At 37.2% G+C, this 19,697-nt stretch overlaps 1 long non-coding RNA gene across 2 annotated transcripts in view; it reads right to left on the reverse strand.

Annotated features, from left to right (window-relative positions):
* Positions 1–760: 760 nt before the first annotated feature.
* Positions 761–19,697, reverse strand: part of LOC107077993 (uncharacterized) — a 99,831-nt gene continuing 80,894 nt past the window's right edge. For both annotated transcript variants that reach the window (XR_011190094.1, XR_011190093.1), the window contains 3 exons: positions 3,015–3,069; positions 2,249–2,322; positions 761–1,204 (listed from right to left, as the gene is read on the reverse strand). This is a non-coding gene — a long non-coding RNA (uncharacterized lncRNA). The remainder of the gene's footprint in view (positions 1,205–2,248; positions 2,323–3,014; positions 3,070–19,697) is intronic.

The following is a 19,697-nucleotide window of genomic DNA, read 5'->3' on the forward strand; positions in this document are numbered from 1 at the left end:
TGCATGGCATAGTAATTGATTGATTATCAAATATATCAACTCAATGTAAACATCAATAATCCATTTAGCAGTTGCTATTAAAACGAAACCCTTAGGTTGAAATACTGTATACTGGTACATTTCAGAGTCTTCATTGTAAACCCAGATTTCAAGCAGATGAATTTATCCCCTGTCATTATAACCGATTTCAAATGGTGCTAGAAAACATTGTGGACTCTGAACACCAGAGGAAATCAGTCATCCTTCAAAAGGGGTGAAACTGGGGAAAAAAGAAGAAGGAGGAAGTGCCTACACGAAGAAGTGCCTTTTAAACAGATTACTTTAGATAAAGAATACTGAAGAAGAAGAGTATTGTCCTCACCTTAGTTGATACATAAAATTAAGCAAATACTACATTTAAATTCTCACCACTATCTGTCCAAGTGGTTTATATTCTGCTCTATGACAAACATTTTAACACATTGCAGCCTTGGGTGTTATTTGAAACAAAACCCTCTGACTTTTGTGAAGAATGCGCCAGATTCAGGGGCTTTTCAACCGTTCTGGTGGTAAAAACACAGCAGTAACTTTCAAAGGCATACCTTGGCAAAGGGAGCCATTTATTGTATCAGTTCTAGCACTGCCTTGGAGGAACAGTGTGTTCTGGTTAATGATCTGCTCAGGGTCATCACATAGCTATAAACAATCCCTCCTAGTGTGAAGCCCTTGTGGGTGTCAGCTGATAAATATTTCCTTCTTTTCAAGAATAAAACAACTGAAAAATAGTGGATACTTTTTAATGACATGACGATACAAAACTCCAAAGAATATAACATATAAAGATCTATCCATTTGGGTAATTCCACCAACATTCCACACACTGTACAGCATTTGCCAAATCCAGATTATTTTTGCTAAAATTAAAATCATAGGATTTAGAAAGGCAAGACTGTTCAGCACAAATATTTGGGATTTAACAAAGTGCATCTGCAATGACAAATGGAGCACGCTAAGAAGATTGAAAAACATATGTGCACACTTTAATCACACAGCTGCTATTCTTTCTCCAAGAACACTGATTTCAAATGGTGCTAGACACTGGGAACATAAATCTAAACCACCATATGAAACCAGCTTCCTGGGGAAGATCACCAAATGACGAAGAGGAGCATGAGAAGAATGCTGGCATTTAAGATGTCTGTCAGATCATTACAGCTTTCTGGATCTAAAGGGACAAGAACAGATTTTATTAATGTTTATAAAAACAGAAGAAAAATAAAACAGATAAAATAATGATTATGAAATCGTATTAAATTGTCTTAAAATGAAAGACACTTTTTTATATTTCAACAAAGGCTAAGTCTTATATGACGGTGCATTTTCAAATGAACTAAGCCTGTGCCTGATACAGAACAACATTCCTTTAAGGTAACAATAGTCTATTTTAATAAGCCCCTTTCTGCTTATAATGTTATGTAATATTACTATAGGGATGCACTGATCTATACAGCCATTTTCAGTAACCACACTGTTGTAAGAAACAGTTACATTTAACTCTGGTGCTCTGAGGACCCGCTTCACAAAAATGCCACAAACATGTCGTACAAATTAATAATATTTGAAGTGCAGTCTCCATCTGTCTGGGAGTGCACAAAACAACTGATCCTAAAGTACTAATAATCACATTCAATAGCCTTATTTGGTCATGAAATGGTGGGTTGCCACACAGAGCTGTGTATAGGGAGTGATTAAGTTAAAAAGATCAGTGTATCTTTTAAAAACAGTATAACTAAAAAAAAAATGCATATACTATGAGCCAAACAGCTATTAGAGATAAAGTATTATTTAACTCTTTATGATGGTTTTACCTAATCTAACCAGTGGAATACAATGACATTTTAATTGTATTCCACTGAAAGTCTATAATGGATGGCCATGGTTTAATATATGATTTTTACATATAAAATTCTAGTTTTTGTTTTGTTGTGATTGTAGTTAACCTTATCCCTGTGAAGACCATAGCTCGCTACCTTCAGCAGGAAGAGCCCCAGTCTTGTGATTAAAACTAGAATATTAAATTTTTCTTTCCTGTGTTTGAGAGCAGTTGTGGGGGACCTTGAACAAGACCTTGTAGAGATACAGGGGCTGCTGGCTTTCCTTCCAGAGTGTCAAATTACTTTATGGAACCGATACTTTGCGTGAGTGAACAAACAAAGCACTGGTTCCAGGTCTGAAACCTGATTAAACTGTTGATTAAATTCATACTTACACAGCCAGCAGCACTCCGGGACCAGAACTGGCCTCCACTGAGTGAGAGGAACTTTCCTGCTTCTTTAGGTCAAACTGCAGAAAGGAAAGGGTTAAAATCTTGACCACAGTGTGGCACTCAGAGCTCTTCCTAAGCAGGTAGGCTGAAATGTAGGGACAGTTCCAGGTTCTTCTCTTCCCATCCCCTTTTGTACTTATGAGCTAAGTGTGCCACTGGCTGCAGATATCTCCTCTTATTTTTAACTTTTTTTTATATCCTGACATGATTTGACAGGTTATTAGAGCTATTTCTAGTGCTGATTGATATTTCCTCACTGCTGCACTACACAAGGGCAGTTTGTCTGTGTAAAACAGCATGCTGTAATTGGAAACAAAAACTTTTTTTGAAAAACAAAACCGTTCCGGTTTGTTAACGTCTAGATGTTACTTATGAATTTGGAGAAAAAAAGTGCTCTTCAAGAACACCGTAATGGAAATAAACGCCCGAGAAAACATTTTCATTTGACATCCATATGGTAGAGAATTTATTTTCACATGATGTTACTGAGCATTATGGCTTTTTTATTCAATGCGAAAGTATCACAACTCTAATGCACATTGAAACATAAAAAAAACAAAATCATCCTGTCACTTCACAAGGCCACAAAATGTGGATCCTTGGTTTATACATATATCTTTCAATTCCTAGGAGCACAAAGCTGTGTGGGAAATATCAAAGTCTGTAACACTCACTGAATACATGCAGATTTTATTCAAAAAGTACTTACCAGATTTCCAATACTGGGCTTTTTAAGATTAATTACTGCCTTTATTTTCAGGAACCTAAAAAAGAGAAAAAAGTGACAGTGTACTTAAGCTGTACATGAACGTACAGTGTGTCCTCTGGCAACTACAATCCATGTAAACACTACCTACAAGATAGATCTCTATGGACACAAAGTACACTATATTTGCCACATGACTGACATTCCTTATTTTGCGAGTTAGCTAACAGAGCTGTTAAGCAAGGTGTGTTCTTATTATAATGGGAGGAAACAATTAAACAACTGCACTGTAAACACTGTCCACATTTTTTTTTACCTTTGACACTTTAAAATAACAGGTTAATGTAGTAATAAATGCAATCAAGAAATAGAGTGTATAAAACCACACATTTTAAAAAGACAATCACAGGTGGTAGTAACCCGTTTTTAATACTACTGATCCAAACACATTTTTGATTTTTCAAACAAAAAAAAAGTAACCTTAGCAAAGAAACCGTTTCGCAGATGTGTTGAATTCATTGTTATTTTTTACATTCCAGATTCGAAAAGCAGAATTTCTAAACCCTCTCAATTTACGCGAGGTACTGCAATGCGTGCTGCTCTGCATCTCACCGAGATCTAATCACAGTCCTTGCTAATGCCACACTGTGCTACTTCACAGCTCTCAGAAAATCCAATTCTGCTCAGGTTCCTAAAAGGAGTTTATCCATTACATCCCTAAAACCTGTAGTTAATACATGTCAAACACAGGGAGTATTGTATAGGGTCCTGGAAATCCTAAGATGAGAAACTATTCCAATAGCTTGGATAAAAGGCAGTGTTTCCACACTGAAGGCCTAGTTCAGCGGTTCATCCCACCATTCATTTAGAGGTAAAGTCATAAGCTGAAAAAAAATCTGGACTTTCCAGGCTGAAGACCAAACTAGTCTTCAGCTTCTCTCACATTTTCAAAAAGGAAATGTGAATGACAGTTCAGGCAACAAGTTCATACTTTGATTTGGATGTCTTGTTCATCGCTTACAAAAAGAGAAACTGCTTAAATAATAATCATATTTTTATTACTATCAAGTTACTTATCAAATGGATAAGTGCAATTGGAAAGCTATTTGTATGTTTCTGCATTCCATTAATTGGTTATGTGGAGCAAACGATTGCCTGGCAAACATAATTCTTGAAATGTCAAAAAGTGCCACATCCTAGTGATACAGTTTGTTTCCAGGTGAAGAATGGAACAGATCAAATGAAAATTCAAAATACAGAGATATTCGGTCTTCACTTCTTACAGGACTTGGTGTCACGGACGTCCAAAGGGACTAACCGTGGGGAGCAGGAGAGCAGAAAAAGACCATATGTGTAGCGGCGAGACGGGAAAAAGGCCCGGGCTCATTAGTGCAAAGAGTTCAGGAATGCCGTATAGAAACCTATGCCCTCAGGGAGCGGACGTGGGGCGCCCTGGTGCTAGGCGGGTCTCAGGACATCCGAACATCAATGCTGAGCGAGGACAGAGTGCAAGACCCGGAAATATATAGCCCAAGGGAAAGAGAGGGACAGGAAGGACAGCAGACCGGAAACTAGGGACAGGACAGAGAAGGAGCGCCCTCTGGCTGCAGAGGGCGTGACACTTGGCCCACAATCAAAAACAACAATCTTAAGACAATGTGGTCCCTTTAATAGCTTTTTCTTTAAAACAAAATGAAAATACACACAAGTAAAACAAAAATCAAGAGCAAACTACCACTTGATAATTTAATATTTTCTTTTAATACTGTAAGAAAAAACACTGAATTACAGTTAATTCCTGACAAACCAGCACCACCTGAGTATACTTTATAATGCAAAATATTAAGAAGACATTAGGAGTGCTTTCAAATCATAAATAATTGCTCTGTATAGCAAAGGAAGAATGCTTTTAGGGCTCTCGGAGAATGCAGACCGATAAAGTGTCTTCATATTTTACATCCTGTACTTTAAGCCTGGATACAACTAAGCTATAAAATATAAAGTACTTGATAAATCATTTTTGACTATCCAATGTGATACACCAGCGTAAGGCATAATTATACTTTACCATAATTCTCTGTGGGTGGTTTTCTGTGTGGTTGAGTGGTGTTCTCGAAAGTTTAATATTATACTTGGCTTTAATGGCTACATTCAATATTGTTGTTTTTGATGGGTCTTATTTTTACAAATAGATAAACTACAAGAAGCAACACATAGTGAGAGAAAATAATTTTAGAAGAGCAGGTGTAAAAGCTTTGATAATTTTATCCTTTTTTGAAAAGAATGGAAACAGCAGATCATATTTCACTTCCTACATCTCTCTCAGAAGGGCCCTGTTCTTCAGGCATATAGTTTGACTGAATGTACTAAACAAAAAAAAAATGTCCTATTCTTATCTTGTAAAGAACAGACAATTGTCATACCAATAATAGTATTTCTCAAAATTCTCTGTAAACAAATAAATGAAAGTAGTGACTTGAATTATTAACCTATAGTTCTTTTTGCATTGTTTTAGACCATAGCTGTGAATCTAAAACTGAACAACAGAGGGCGTTAGTGGTTTTCGTAACAGCTGCTTTGGTCAGAACAAGATTCAGAGGCTTACATGACTTAAAATAACACACCTTAACCTGGGGGAGTAAATACTACGCACGCAAAAAAAAAAAAAATTAAAAAAAATTATATATTTGTACAAGCCATCATGTTTTAATACATATAGTGCAGAGCACAACCCCAAGTCAGTAAGACTTTCTTTTTCTCCTCCTAAAAATGACTGGGAAGGTTGGAGGTCACATACATAGCAAGATTCATGTCTGTTTGTTGCCCATCTGTGTTAAGCAAGCGATCGAATACAGACCACCATGTTTTATGAAAAATGTGTCCTGTTTTTTGTTAGTTACTGGTCTAAGAACAAAACAAGACTTGTTAATTATTTTTAATAAAGAAGCACATCTGAACTTACCACATGCTGTAGATCCATTGTTCACACTAATCTTCACAGAACAACTACTAAATACTTTCTGTAACTAGGCAATCTTCTGATGAACTTGACCATCCGCTAAAAAAAATCCAGAATTGGTCTCCCTGATCCAGCACTCAAGAAAACAAAAACTGAAAGGTAGCTCTACTATCATAAAGTGAATGGTCTCTCCAGAAAATACTGAAAACAACAATGAAATATGAAAAAGTTTCAAAAGATCATCCAAAAAGTGCCTGCCCCCTTGATTCTGAAAAGAGTATTCTCAATTTAAGAGTTCAACACCAATGTATTTGCTAGTTGCATGAGAGGAAAATCCCTTTTAATGATGGTGTTTGTTAACATGACTGATCTCTAGATGAACAGGAACAAACCATTAGTTGTCTGAAACAGAGATCACTTACACCCCCTGTCTCCTTGTTCTTAGTTTGGCAACTACATGGGACTTTTTCTTCCTCAAAATGAAACCATAAATTTCTTCATTCTTAATTAAATCACATTTATAGTCAATTAAGTAGGACTGTAACTATAACGGTTTCTTTTTTAACAATAGCAGCACAGTATAGTTTAAGATTTTTTTTTGGGGGGGGGGTCTGTTGTGGGCTCCCTGTTTTGTGTTACAGGAATTTCTTTAAATCAGCAAAACACACATTGCAAAACTAACCAAAGAATTTTGTGTCAAGATAAACTTCAGTAACCTGATAACTTGCTAACCAATTTGTCAGATTTCATTGCTTATGAAAAAACAGACCTGTTTGAATCGCACCACCCTGTTCCTTAACATTTGCCTTACAGCTCTGTACAGTTAGTGCACACCAGGAATGAGACGTAGATCAAAATCTTTGTTTAAGATCACATAATGGAAAAGCTACATTCTCACTTTACTCTAATAGTACTAACTGGACAATACTTTGCATCCATCCATTTTCTAATCACTTCTTCCAATGCAGGGCCCTGGGGAGGCCAGACCCAATCCTGGCAATGATTAGGCACAAGGCAGTACGCCCTGGAGTGGATACGGACACAAACAGACACAAACGCACCCACACCAGGGCCAATTTTCCCAGAAGCCAACGAACCTCACAGTACGTTTTTGGACTGTTGGAGGAAACCCAAGTAAACACAGGGAAAATATGGAAAATTCCGCGTAGATAGCACCCTAGCAACTCAACCCGGAGACACAGTGCTGCGCGGCAGCAACGCTATCCACTGCACCACCCAAACCGGAAAACACCTTTCAGGTTAATTCGTTTTAAGTAATCTTTGAGACATTCCATTACATGGAGATCTAAAGTAGGATGTGCAACAGACTTTGCCATTATCACGGATTCTTATCGCACAGGACCTTCAAACAAGGCACCTCAAGCATTTGATGATCTAAAGCCTCATACACTTTTTAGATCTTCAGTGCTGTTAAATACTCATCTCTGACAGCATCAAAATTAGTTGTAAGCCCAAACAGGGGCAGGTAAATGGGGCTTCGCATTAAATGCAAACCATCAATTACAGTCTAGTTTTAAATTTGTAAGGTGCAGCAATGCAAATAATGACCGCCCATCCATCGTCACCAAGCCACTTGTTCTTTGTAAGGCTCATGACAAACTGGACCCTATACCAGAAGAACAGGCCAGAAGGTGGCAATACTTTTATGGGCAACCAGAGTATTGCAGGCCACGCACAGGAGGGAACAATTTACAGACACCAATTAACCTAGCCAGCATATCTTGGGAAGCTGCAAGAAACCAGAAAAGAGTAAGAAAATAAGATGGGGAGAACATGCAATTTCCACCCAGTCTGGTATCAAACCCAGAACCACGAAAACATTGATGCACAAAGTGAACTGCAATGTCATCATGGCATTGGTGGTTATGACCACTGAAATGTAAATGGATTCCAAACACTATCTTTTCAGAATAAGAATACTAAGCATTATTAACACAGTTCAACCTTTGAAGCTTTCTATAAATCTGGAACACTAATTGTTGTTTTAACCCCTCGTATCTCTGGGAATTCTTCAAGCATGAAAGAGTAATGGTTGCACTGATTGTTTTTTACAGGTTAACACTATCAATAATTGTTTTCGATCAGAGAATGTGAATGGCTATTGAAACAGGGTAAGATGATATTGAAGAAGGCTTTGTGCTTTTGAAATCAGTCTGTCAGCTACGACATGAAATACAGAAAAGGGATGAAATCAATATCAGCACTAGACGACAGGAAGCTCCGATGAAGCTGATTACATAGGACACGTATGTCTCCCTTTTTGTGGTCAATAACAATCACAAGAAATCCAAGTGTTTATCTAACAGGGACATGGAGAATTATTGCAAAAAATCTTTTGAAAAAAAGTGATTTTTTGGCACTACAATACCAAATTTAAAGATCTCAGCTCACTAATCTGATCTCTGTTTACCAGGGGAAATACAAAATCGCTCGGATTCTGTGTTAAGAGCTTTCTTATGCAACCCAGAAAAAACATTTTGTTAAGGTAACATGCTGCAAGATGTTTCAAATACATGTTGCATATATTTAAAGATATTTATGGTGGATATTTTTAGTGTATGAAATACTTTAAAGCTCATGGGGATAATCTATGTTAATAATTTTAAACTTGTAATATGTTTGTATCCAAGTTGTTTAAACATATTTGTGCATTAGAATGTTTTTTACTGCTTATTTGCCTGTTCCTAAAAACGTAAACGTCAGTGTAATGTCACTTAAGGAATACTGATTCATTCTTGCGGAGAACAATTCGTTTTGATGATAAATTTCAACAGCCAGCTAAGGGAAACTATGTAAAGCGCAGCCCTGGAGAGATCTTTGGGCGAATATCTTGGTATTTATTTTAAGCAAGCTGCAATAAGTTTTAATGTAGACTGAAAAAGGTGTAAAGAGTACATACAATGTCCTGCCTATTATATGTTCAGACATATATAATGTATAATGTATAATGTATATATAATATACCTCCAACAACCTTATTTACTGTATGTCTTGCAGTGAATGCCCAGCCACGTACATTGGAGAAACAGGAAGGAGACTCGGAGATTGATACAGAGAACATGCTAGGGCTGTGAAGATTAAAGATCTCTCCAAGCCCATTGCTCTCATTTCACCTCTGATGGCCATGACGACTCTAATCTCTCCATCTGTGTTCTCAAAGACGGTTTTCCGAACTCATACATCAGAAGGACCACCGGAACCAAAATTATCCTGCAGCTAGGATCACACCTTCCCCCTTCTCTTAACGACAGACTACTTTTCTACTAAATTTTCTCCATTCATTGGAGATTTTATTTCACACCTCTCTACACCTGTTCTGACTTCGCACCTCTTGATTGGCCTCTCTTTCTGTCCCCTGCTCCCGCCTCTCGCTCCTTCTCTCTCTCAGCCTTTGTTCTCCTGCTCCATTACCTTTGCCTACTGCCTTATCTCTCTCACACCTGAAGAAGGCTCCATGGCAGAAACGTTTTCTTTCTTCTTTTTTTCCAGCATGGAATAAACCTATTACTTGATTCTATACGTTTAGACATTTTTAGTTCAAGTAGGTAGCTGCATCTGCATGCGTAGGCTGCAAAGGATAAAGTAAAGGTTTATTCCATGCTGAAAAGAGAAGAAAAGAAACACAAGGTTTTGGCTGTGGAGCCTTCACCCTTGATCCGAAGAAGCCGAAACGTTGCGTTTCTTTTCTTCTGTTTTCAGCATGGAATAAACCTTTACTTGTCCCTTTGTAGACATGTTTAGGTCAACACTGCCACAAAAGAGGTACTGCATCCTATAAACATTAATCATGTATAAAAAATACTTGTCATACCTAACTACATTCATTCAGATACACTTCTGTTCCCTAAACATTAAAGAGAAGTAATGGCAAAAGGGGAAGAATATGAATGTGCTGCTCAGAGTCAAATACTGTACAAGCAGATTATTAATAAAGGTGCAATGGAACACAAAGAGTGTGGCACAAACATTTCATGTAACACACTAAGTTCTATACTCTAACATGTCATCATAAGTGACTTGTACAGACCCAATTTAAATGTTTTTAGGAAACTGATTATTTGGGACCCCTGACCAGATTTGGTGTTGGGTACAGGTTTCCCCTGGATCAGAAGTTCCAATTTCATTTAGAAAAAGATTCTGTAGCGATTCAATTTCCAGACATTCATATTTTATTTCTGCGTTTATATTAATATATTTTAAAATAATGCTAAACCAAACTGCTTTCTCCTGACTCCTAAAGAAATGACTCAAATAACTTTGAGGTTTATTCCAAGGTTTAGTTCACTGCAGACAACATTAAACTAAATTGAATTTCAATTCATTGTCCCTGGCAATGACCTCAAGGTGACTGAATGTATTACTCTTCTGAAGGGCAATATATTAATACCCTAAAGAGCTGGCTCTGTGAACCATTACAAAGTACTGTATTACTGCTCCCAGCCTGTACAATGCTATTACTGAGTGAGCAACATAACTGGGAAAAATGAAAATCATAAAAACGTATTTAATTTCAATGTACTTCAAATTCAGTATTTAAGTATAAATAGTTATTTGAAATGATAAAATTAAGTTGATAAATACACTGTTTTTCAAGAGGATCTGTCAATATTCTTTCAATAGTTAACTTCTCCAAATTATGCTTAAGGAATAACACTGATCAAAGAATAAAAAGGGAGACAAAACTCTAATAGACAGACCAAGAGATACCAAATCTGAGCATTCTAATTCACAATACTATAATGTGTAACTTCAATTTTACAAACTGTACTCAACAGTGTCAACTCCAGGATGAAAGGCACTGTGTACGTCAATTTAAAAATGTGCTGTGAGATATTCATCATGGAAACTGTTTAAGTGACTCATAAAATGCAAACATCTCAGAACTCTTATTCTTAATCATCTTTAACACACAACCATCTTAAGCTTTGGGACCTCAGTCTTGAAGTTATTGGAAGATGGGGGCAATATGAATACATTCTGTCAGGTTTAATTAATTCTGAGTTTATAACACTATAATAATGAATCAGAAGGACACAGTGCAAAATGTTGATTTAAATTCAAACAAGGGGCAAGATAACAATGTTTGATGACAATAGCTGTAGCCCTGGATGACAGTTTAACAGATTTAGATTCATATTAGGCTTATATATTAAGAGCCCAGCGGAGAGTGAGAAAATATTTTGGATCACCAGCGTTATGCAGATAATTTTTTTTACTCAAACTAAAACCTATTTTCTCTTTTCTACAATAATCTTGTAATTTGCAGTACACCGAAGGAGGGAGGTAAACACGGTATAGACACTACTGTACATGAACACTCTATATAGATGCACAGAGAAATACCATATATCACACAGAGACAAAGGTAGTATAGAAAATAAGTGAGTTGAGATCTTTTTAAACATTCATCATGTGTGTCTATAGCATATGAATCATACTGATGGTCATACACCAAAGTAGCAACTTAGATGGCGCCAACCAGAAGAATACAAAAACACAGGTTCATTTGTTCCAACACATCCCCCTCATGCTCTGTAAATTTCTGCAACTGGTGGTTGATTGATCAGCCAAGGTTCTGGCTAATTCTGTTTTATCCTCCTTATCTTGTTTCTCTACCTCTGATCCTAGAGGACAAAACACATTTGCTTAATAGTGCCCTTTTATCTACCCTTGACACCTTTGCCCCTCTAAAAACTCACACCATCTCTTTTTCTCGCTCTGCCCCCTGGTACACTGACCATCTGCGATCTATGAAGGCAGTCTCCCGGAAACTTGAACATGGGTGGAGTCTTTCTGGCCTAAATGTACATTATCAGGCTTGGAAAGATTATTTGCCTGAATATAAGGATACGCTAGAGTCTGCTAGATCCATCTACTTCTCTCACATCATTGAAAATAGCCATAACAACCCCAGACATCTTTTCTCCACCATCAACAGACTGCTCAAGCCAAACTGCCTCCACTACATTACCTACAGTACCTCATCGCAACTTTGCAACATATTTTTAAATGTATTTAGCTCCAAGATCAACAACATCTGGCATCACATTCTCTCCACAACGCATGTCACTTTCACACCTCCTCCCTGCCTGTCATACTTTTCTGGTCCCTTCTCTCCAACCTCTCTCTTCTTGGCTCTGCATCCTTCAGTAAACTAGTTATACACATGAAATCCACCACATCTATAGTAGATCCCGTTCCCACCATTTTATTTCAGTCCTTTTTCACTTCTCTCTGCCCCATTGTCCTCAATATAATAAATGAATCCTTGAGCACTGGCGTTGTACCAATGGTCCTCAAAACTGCTAACACTACCCACATATAAAAAAAGCCTAACAAGGCTCTGGACAATCTAAACAATTTTCACCACATCTTCAACTTACCCTTTCTTGCAAAAATTCTAGAATGTGCTGTCTCATTTCAATTACATAACCACCTCATTGTACATAACCTTTTTGAACCCCTCCAATCTGGCTTCCGTCAACTTCACAGCACAGAAACTGCCCTGTTCAAAGTTACTAATGATGTTCTAATAGCTTCTGATTCTGGTTCTCTCTCTATCCTCATTCTTCTTGATCTCAGTGCTGCTTTCTACACTGTTGACCATGACAACGTTCTTGTCTTGAGACTGTGTTTGGAGTTTGACACTGCTCTCAAATGGTTCAAGTCTTACCTCACTGATCTCTGTCACTTTGTCTTTCTTGTGGATTTAGGTCTGGAATTGGATTCGTTAAGTCTGGTGTTCCTCAGGGCTTGATACTGGATCCCCTACTTTTCAGCATTTACATGTTTTCACTTGGTCAGCTTTTAAGATCAAATGGCCTCAACTACCATTTCCATGCCGATGATACTCAAATATATATCCATACCAAACCTGACACTGATGTCGCTGTCTCTATTCTATCAAATTGCATCTCTGACATAAAAATGGGGGTGACTCAAAATTTAATTCATCTTAACTGTGACAAGACTGAAGATGGTACTGTACTTGAGCTTCAGTCTAAATTGCAAAACCTTGGGGTGCAAAGGAACGAGTAATAGGTTTATTCCATGCTGAAAAGAGAAGAAAGAAAACACAACGTTTCAGCTGTGGAGCCTTCTTCAAGTGTGATATGTGGTTAACTAAGTACCACTTAGCTACCTGTACTTCATGTGGCCGTTTACATAACTAACAACAACAATAAACAAACAATTAACTTTATTTTATTTTTAAAGAAGGTTTTGAGTCTGGATTTGAACGAGTTTAGAGAAGGTGACTCTCTGATATCCTTGGGGGGAGAGTTCCAGAGCTTAGGGGCATAACAGGAGAAGGCCCTGTCACCCATAGAGTGCAGACAGGCTTGGGTGGACAGTTAGGAGACCAGAATTAGTGGAGCGAAGGTTGTGAGATGGGGAGTAGGGTGATAATAGATCAGATAGGTACTGAGGTATCAAGCCATGCAGAGCCTTATAAGTGAGCATGAGGATTTTGAAGTCGACACGAAACTTGACAGGAAGTCAGTGCAAGGACTCCAGGATAGTAATATGATCACTTGCACGAGACCTGGTCAGGATTCTGGCTGCCGAATTTTGGACAGAGTTTGTTCAATGTGGATTTAGATACCCCAGCAAGTAGAGCATCACAGTAGTCAATTCAGGAGAAAACAAATGTGTTGATCAGCTTTTCAGCCACAGTTAGTGAGCCATAGGGTGTAGTCTAGTGCTATTTCTGAGGTGAAAAAAAGATGTTTTGACAATATGATACACATGTGGGTCGAATGTTAAGCTTGAATCAAATACTGTATCACCCAAAGGTTGTAGTAGTTCAGGTGGGTAGCTGCATTACATATAATGCACTACATATAGTTAAACATACCATGCTTTAAACTGTATTATGTAGTGTCATGTTAGCACACATTAGCTCAACAAGTAAGAAAAAATTCAAATTTAATTAAGGAAGTGTAGCATGAGGTTAGCGTAATCAGTTCAAGCTGTTACTGCAGATGATTTATTTATATGCTTTAGTAGTAGCAGGAAATAGGAATTATGACTACTACTCCTGCAATGCACATTAAACACTTAGGGATACATTTCAGAACCATAGATTCATCCTTTTACTTCCCTTTCAATTTCATTTTAAGTTGCTCCAATGCATATGTAATTACTTTTAAGATGATACAGCCCTGAATCATCATCCTGCGAGGAACTTGCATGTCTGAAGGAAGTTACTTATCTTGGAGTATTCACATTTCATAAATATTTCCATAATTTCATCTGTACTACTGCTTACATGTTTCTTCAAACACAGAGAATATCCAAGGGCAAAAAATTAATGCAATAAGATATTTCAAAGTCAAGCTACAGTGAATGAAATGATTTGAAATAGTCTAGAATTCAAAGCCACTTTAATCTTCATGACACATGAATAAATATTGTTTTCAAAATCACCAGCATGCAGTAACAGATGCTTCAGGAAGACTGGCAAATGTCTTAATACATTTATTCAATCTTACGATTCCAGGGCTACAGATTTCACAACAGCTTTTGAGTTTAAGAAAAAAAATATTTTACATCTTTAAGCAGCCCTCTATTATTCACCCAGACTATACATTTTTAAAACAAAACCTTTAGAGGAACATGTATATCTGTAACAAAGCTAATAAAAGAGACAGCTGTCCTTTAAGAAGAAATCTTTCTTTCAAATCAGTCTATCACACATTTTTCAGCAGCTACTTTGGTCGGCAGAAATAAACTTTCAGTTTCCTTAAGAGCACGACATTAATTCACCAATGTATTTTAGTATTTGTCTACGTACAGAGGCTAAAGCGTGAAATACTATAGATGACCTAAACCTGACCGTGTTCTTTTTTGTACACGATACACAAGAAATTTTAAAACTAAACTCTTATTTCATAATTTGTCATTAATTTATATTACCTGCAATTGCTGTAAATAAGATTGAGCAGATGTGTTTCTCGGTCTCTGCTCTTTGTGAAGAATGAAAAAAGAGCAAAGAAAATGAATGGAAACTATAAACTATAAAAAAAAGTCTCAGAAACCATAAATAACCATTAAGTTCTCTCCTCAACAGATGGTGTTTACACAAAATATATTTTCAGATTCTGTATTAACTTGAACTTTGTAATTACTCATAAAAATAAAATCAACATACCAGGGCTTACACAGAATATAGCTATGCTGCACTTTAATTCACAAAACAGCATGCTGATGAAATGAATACAGATGTTCTTACTACAGCGCCTCTTCAGTCTGTAATATTTTTTGTATGCCAATTAATAAACAGCCAGACCAGTAAAATATTTACAATTTTTCTTTTCCTGTGTTGTAAGAACAGTTCCCCTGCCCCCCAAAATGATTTTACAGTAAATCTGTTTTCCTGGAATCACTCAGTTCCTGAATATGTGATATAACCATAATTGGTTGATTAAAATGAAGAACGTAGTTCAGAATAGGCTTCTGCCATCAGAGAAATCCCCTTAGTACAATGTGATGTGTAACTGAATGCTTTACGTACAAGTATTATTAAACCAAAATTACCTGCATACATACATGTGTGCAGAAAGGGGATTCCATGGTACATTGGTTTACACGTAAGGTTTTTACTCATTGCTTCATAGCTTGAAACAAATTTGTCTGATTGTTAAAATTTGAGAAAAGAATTAGAATGCTAAAAACAGGCACAGAATGACTTCCCCTTCTGTGGAGGGGAATGAAGGGAATAAGACAATAAGGTTTGAAACAGCTCGTTATTTGATACTAATAATAACACAAAATTGCATATATGTGGTGCTTATCAGCCCAAATGACCCCAAAATCACTGTGCATTTTAGAAAGAGTCCACTTCATCCATAACTAAAGTACAGTACCCACTCTGGGAGATGCATGGCAAGCATTATGTGCTAATCGGGTACAGAAGCGAGAAACAGGGAATGAAGCGAGAGGAAAGACTGTGAAAGCCTACAGAGAAGCCTAGCTAGGATACCACAAAGTGACCCGAAAAGTGCAATTGGATTTTTAATGACCAAAAAGTCAGGACCTCATTTTATTGTCCCCTACACTACAGTATATTTTCCCCAGTTACAAGAAAGGGACATTGGTGTGGAAATTCTGGACCAGAGGGAAGAGTGACACCTGGTCCAATACCCCTCACAAAAGCAACCTGGCCCTTCTTTAGAGGTCACCAATCTCAAAATGATACAGGCAAGACCAGCACAGAAAGTTGTAAGACTGCAATTGTTTACAGCTACTAGAGTATAGTAGCGGAGCGGAGTGGTGGCTCTGTGGCTAAGGATCTGCGCCTGTGACTGGAAGGTTGCCACGGCCAGCAGAGGAATCCTACTCCGTTGGGCCCCTGAGCAAGGCCCTTAACCCTAAGTGCTCCAGGGGCGCCATACAATGGCAGACCCTGCGCTCTGACCCCAAGTTTCTCTCCCTGTCTGTGTCTGTGTCTCCATGGAGAAAAGCTGGGGTATGCGAAAAGAACGAATTCCTAATGTAAGAAATTGTATAGGGCTAATAAAGAAGAAGAAGAAGTAGCAGTAGCAGTAGTAGGGCTAATAAAGAAGTAGTAGCAGTAGCAGTAGCAGTAGCAGTAGCAGTAGCAGTAGCAGTAGCAGTAGCAGTAGCAGGGCTAATAAAGAAGTAGCAGTAGTAGGGCTAATAAAGTAGTAGTAGTAGTAGTAGTAGCAGCAGTAGCAGTAGTAGGGCTAATAAAGTAGCAGTAGCAGTAGCAGTAGCAGTAGTCATTAAAACAGATTAAGGAACTGGTTAAAAGCTAGGAAACAAAGAGAAAGTGAACTGAAAACGGAGAATAGGAGATATTTAATTACACAAAGGGTTGTGGGCATCTGGAACAAGAAACTCAGATGTTGTTGAAGCGAATACCACCACTTTTTCTAAGAAATAGGTGGATTAGATCCTCTGATCGACTGGCAACTACAAAGCCAAACAAGCTAAATGAGTTGAAAGGTCTGCTCTCATTTGCAAACTTTCTTATGTTCCAATAGAGTCTGTCCTCACAGTATGATGATGCCTCATGTGTCTTATAAACTTTATAAAAAGAAGATTTATAGAGCATTGGATCAAAACTCAAGTGGGTTCTGACAAAGAACTTATCTCCCTCATTTCAATTTTTACCAGAAACAATGTCTTGGATTTCTTATGCCTTCTGTTTGGTACTTTTGGAACTTGAATTCATCTTCCTTCCTTGCAGGGTCAAAAGTATGAAGTGGTGAGTAATGTGACAGGTTTAAAAATTCCCTTTCCTATCTCACAAATTATCTATATTGCAGAGAAATTGCATTTCACAATCTCAATGAAACATGCATTTATAGAAACAACAATTTTGTGAGGCTCTTATCAGTTTCAGTGAATGGTAATTTAATAGAGGTGATGGAAAGATGTCCCTTAAATAACAGTTCAGCACTCATCTTCATCAAAAGAATGGTGCAGTGATTGCTTATGCTTCCTGAATCACAAAGATGAAGAATACCTCATTTTATTTTCCACAGAAACTGAACAGGAAAGAATTTATTAAAAAAGCAGTATTATTTACCTGTCTTTCAATAATTGTTGCGCGTGTTCAGAGAACTACAGTATGGTCAGCTGCTAAGACAAAAGAATTTCTATTTTGCCCATGTGTCTGACACTCAGTGCTATTTCACAAGCTACCCTGTTAGAATTGCATTGAAGTGGGACCAAATAGTCATTTTCTTCAGTGTAAATGACCAATTGTCTGTGATAAAACTGATATAGTTTCATTTAGATCCAAAAATATTTTAGTTTGTGTATAATTTCAGATTTCTGCTGCATTTGCATTTCACATTTTACAACAGAATCAAGCAGTTTTCCTGAATTGCTATCATTTAACTCATCATCTGTTACTTTGATCACATACACAGTGTACCCTAATTTTATTCTTCATACACGCAGCACTCCAAAACATTCGACATTTATAAAACTAAAATGTACTTCTAGTCCTAGAAAGGGACTAGAATTTGAATTGAGTGAAGAAGTCTAAAAGCAAGCATTCTATGTGCCAGTTTGTTGTTAACTGTCAAGAAGGTTTATATTGTATAATACTTGCAACTGTCATAATGTTAAATGTTTCATAATGGATTTTTCAAAGCACAATCTTACCCACCTGTTGGAGCACAAACTCTTGGTGACAGGATACTTTAGAAGTGATCATCTAACACTAGTAGTAATATTAGTAATTTTTTAAAATAAAATTGTTCCTAAAGCTAACAATACTTTTGCAGAATGTATATCCATTTCAAATAAAACTCACAATAATGAAGCCTTATTAAATTTGAGAATTAACCTGAAAATGTGTTAGGAACCAAGCCAGGATTTTATATTAAATGATGGCAAATTCCAGGTACTGAAGACAATTTGATTTCGTCTGAATTACAGTGTTTTTTGGAATGAAAGGATTTAATAGAAAATACAAAGTACTGCGTGATGACTCAAATCTACTATGTTTATGCCATGCCTGTATAAAGTGTGCCAAAACAGGATTTCAGCCTACTTTCGGGAATGAATAACTTTAAATGAACACCAGAGGATAAAAGTTCACATGCCACAAAAGCTATATGAAAAAGATATGCCTTTAAATTGTTTTACATCCTTAGTCAAAATAAGATTTTAGAGATCTGAGCTTAGTAAAAGGTAATGTTTGTTTACAGTTATTTGACTAGAAGATTGTAATTATTATTTTTACTCCACCAAAATATGTTTACTGAGTTATGTCATCACGGCCACCCACAGCTTTATAATGTATTTTGCTTAACATGACATCCTTAATACAATACTTTTTCAGTAATGTTAGGATATGCCAGGAATGGGCATCACGTTTAAGCTGTAATCTACCTTTCACTGACCATGATACCATGCAAATAAACAATATAGGAATTCCTCTACAGACCCTGTCCCTGACATCCACCCTGTAGACAGAAACATTGACATCATCTGCAACATGAGTGTTGAAATGAACGTACATGGTGGCACATTCAAGCATGAATGACACTCATGTTTTACCAGTGCTATGCATGGCTCCCAAAGAACATTCTTTTAAATACCAACAGTCAAAGTATTCATTAAGACAAATGGGACATACGAAATTTAAACCATACTTGGGATTCTCAAAACAATTTCTGAGAAGCAATCTAAAATATTTGTGGGGATACTGGCACATAAACTACACCACAGTTAACCAGACAGGGCAATGAGGTTCAGCATCAATTTATTCTTCAAAAGATGTGAAGGCAGCACCACAGGCATCAGCTGTAAAGCTACACAAGTGGTGCAGGCCTCGTTTATAGCTTATCTGAAGCCGAGGTGTTTCTTTAAGATGTCTTATGCTTTCAGATCTGTGTAACTGCACCCCATGAGAACTTCATGCAGTTCCAGCAGTAATGTTGCAATCCGCTAATAGCAGCTGGAGCGCACGGATGCGCTGCTGACAGATGGGGGTCACACTGAATGCACAATGAATAATAAGGAGACCTTTAAGCAAGACGTATGCGGTGTCTGACAATTTCTGTATTACTCTAGCACAGATATAAGATGAGCATAACAAACATTCTCTTTGATAAATTCACATTGTATTTTTTTTAAATTTAAAACACAGCCAAGTATATCTGAAGGGAAGCTTAAGGAAAACAAACTTATGTGTTACTCCTTCTAGATAATATTCATGCATGAAA

This window comes from Lepisosteus oculatus, chromosome 7 (genome assembly GCF_040954835.1).
Source record: "Lepisosteus oculatus isolate fLepOcu1 chromosome 7, fLepOcu1.hap2, whole genome shotgun sequence".
Taxonomy (NCBI): Eukaryota; Metazoa; Chordata; class Actinopteri; order Semionotiformes; family Lepisosteidae; genus Lepisosteus; species Lepisosteus oculatus.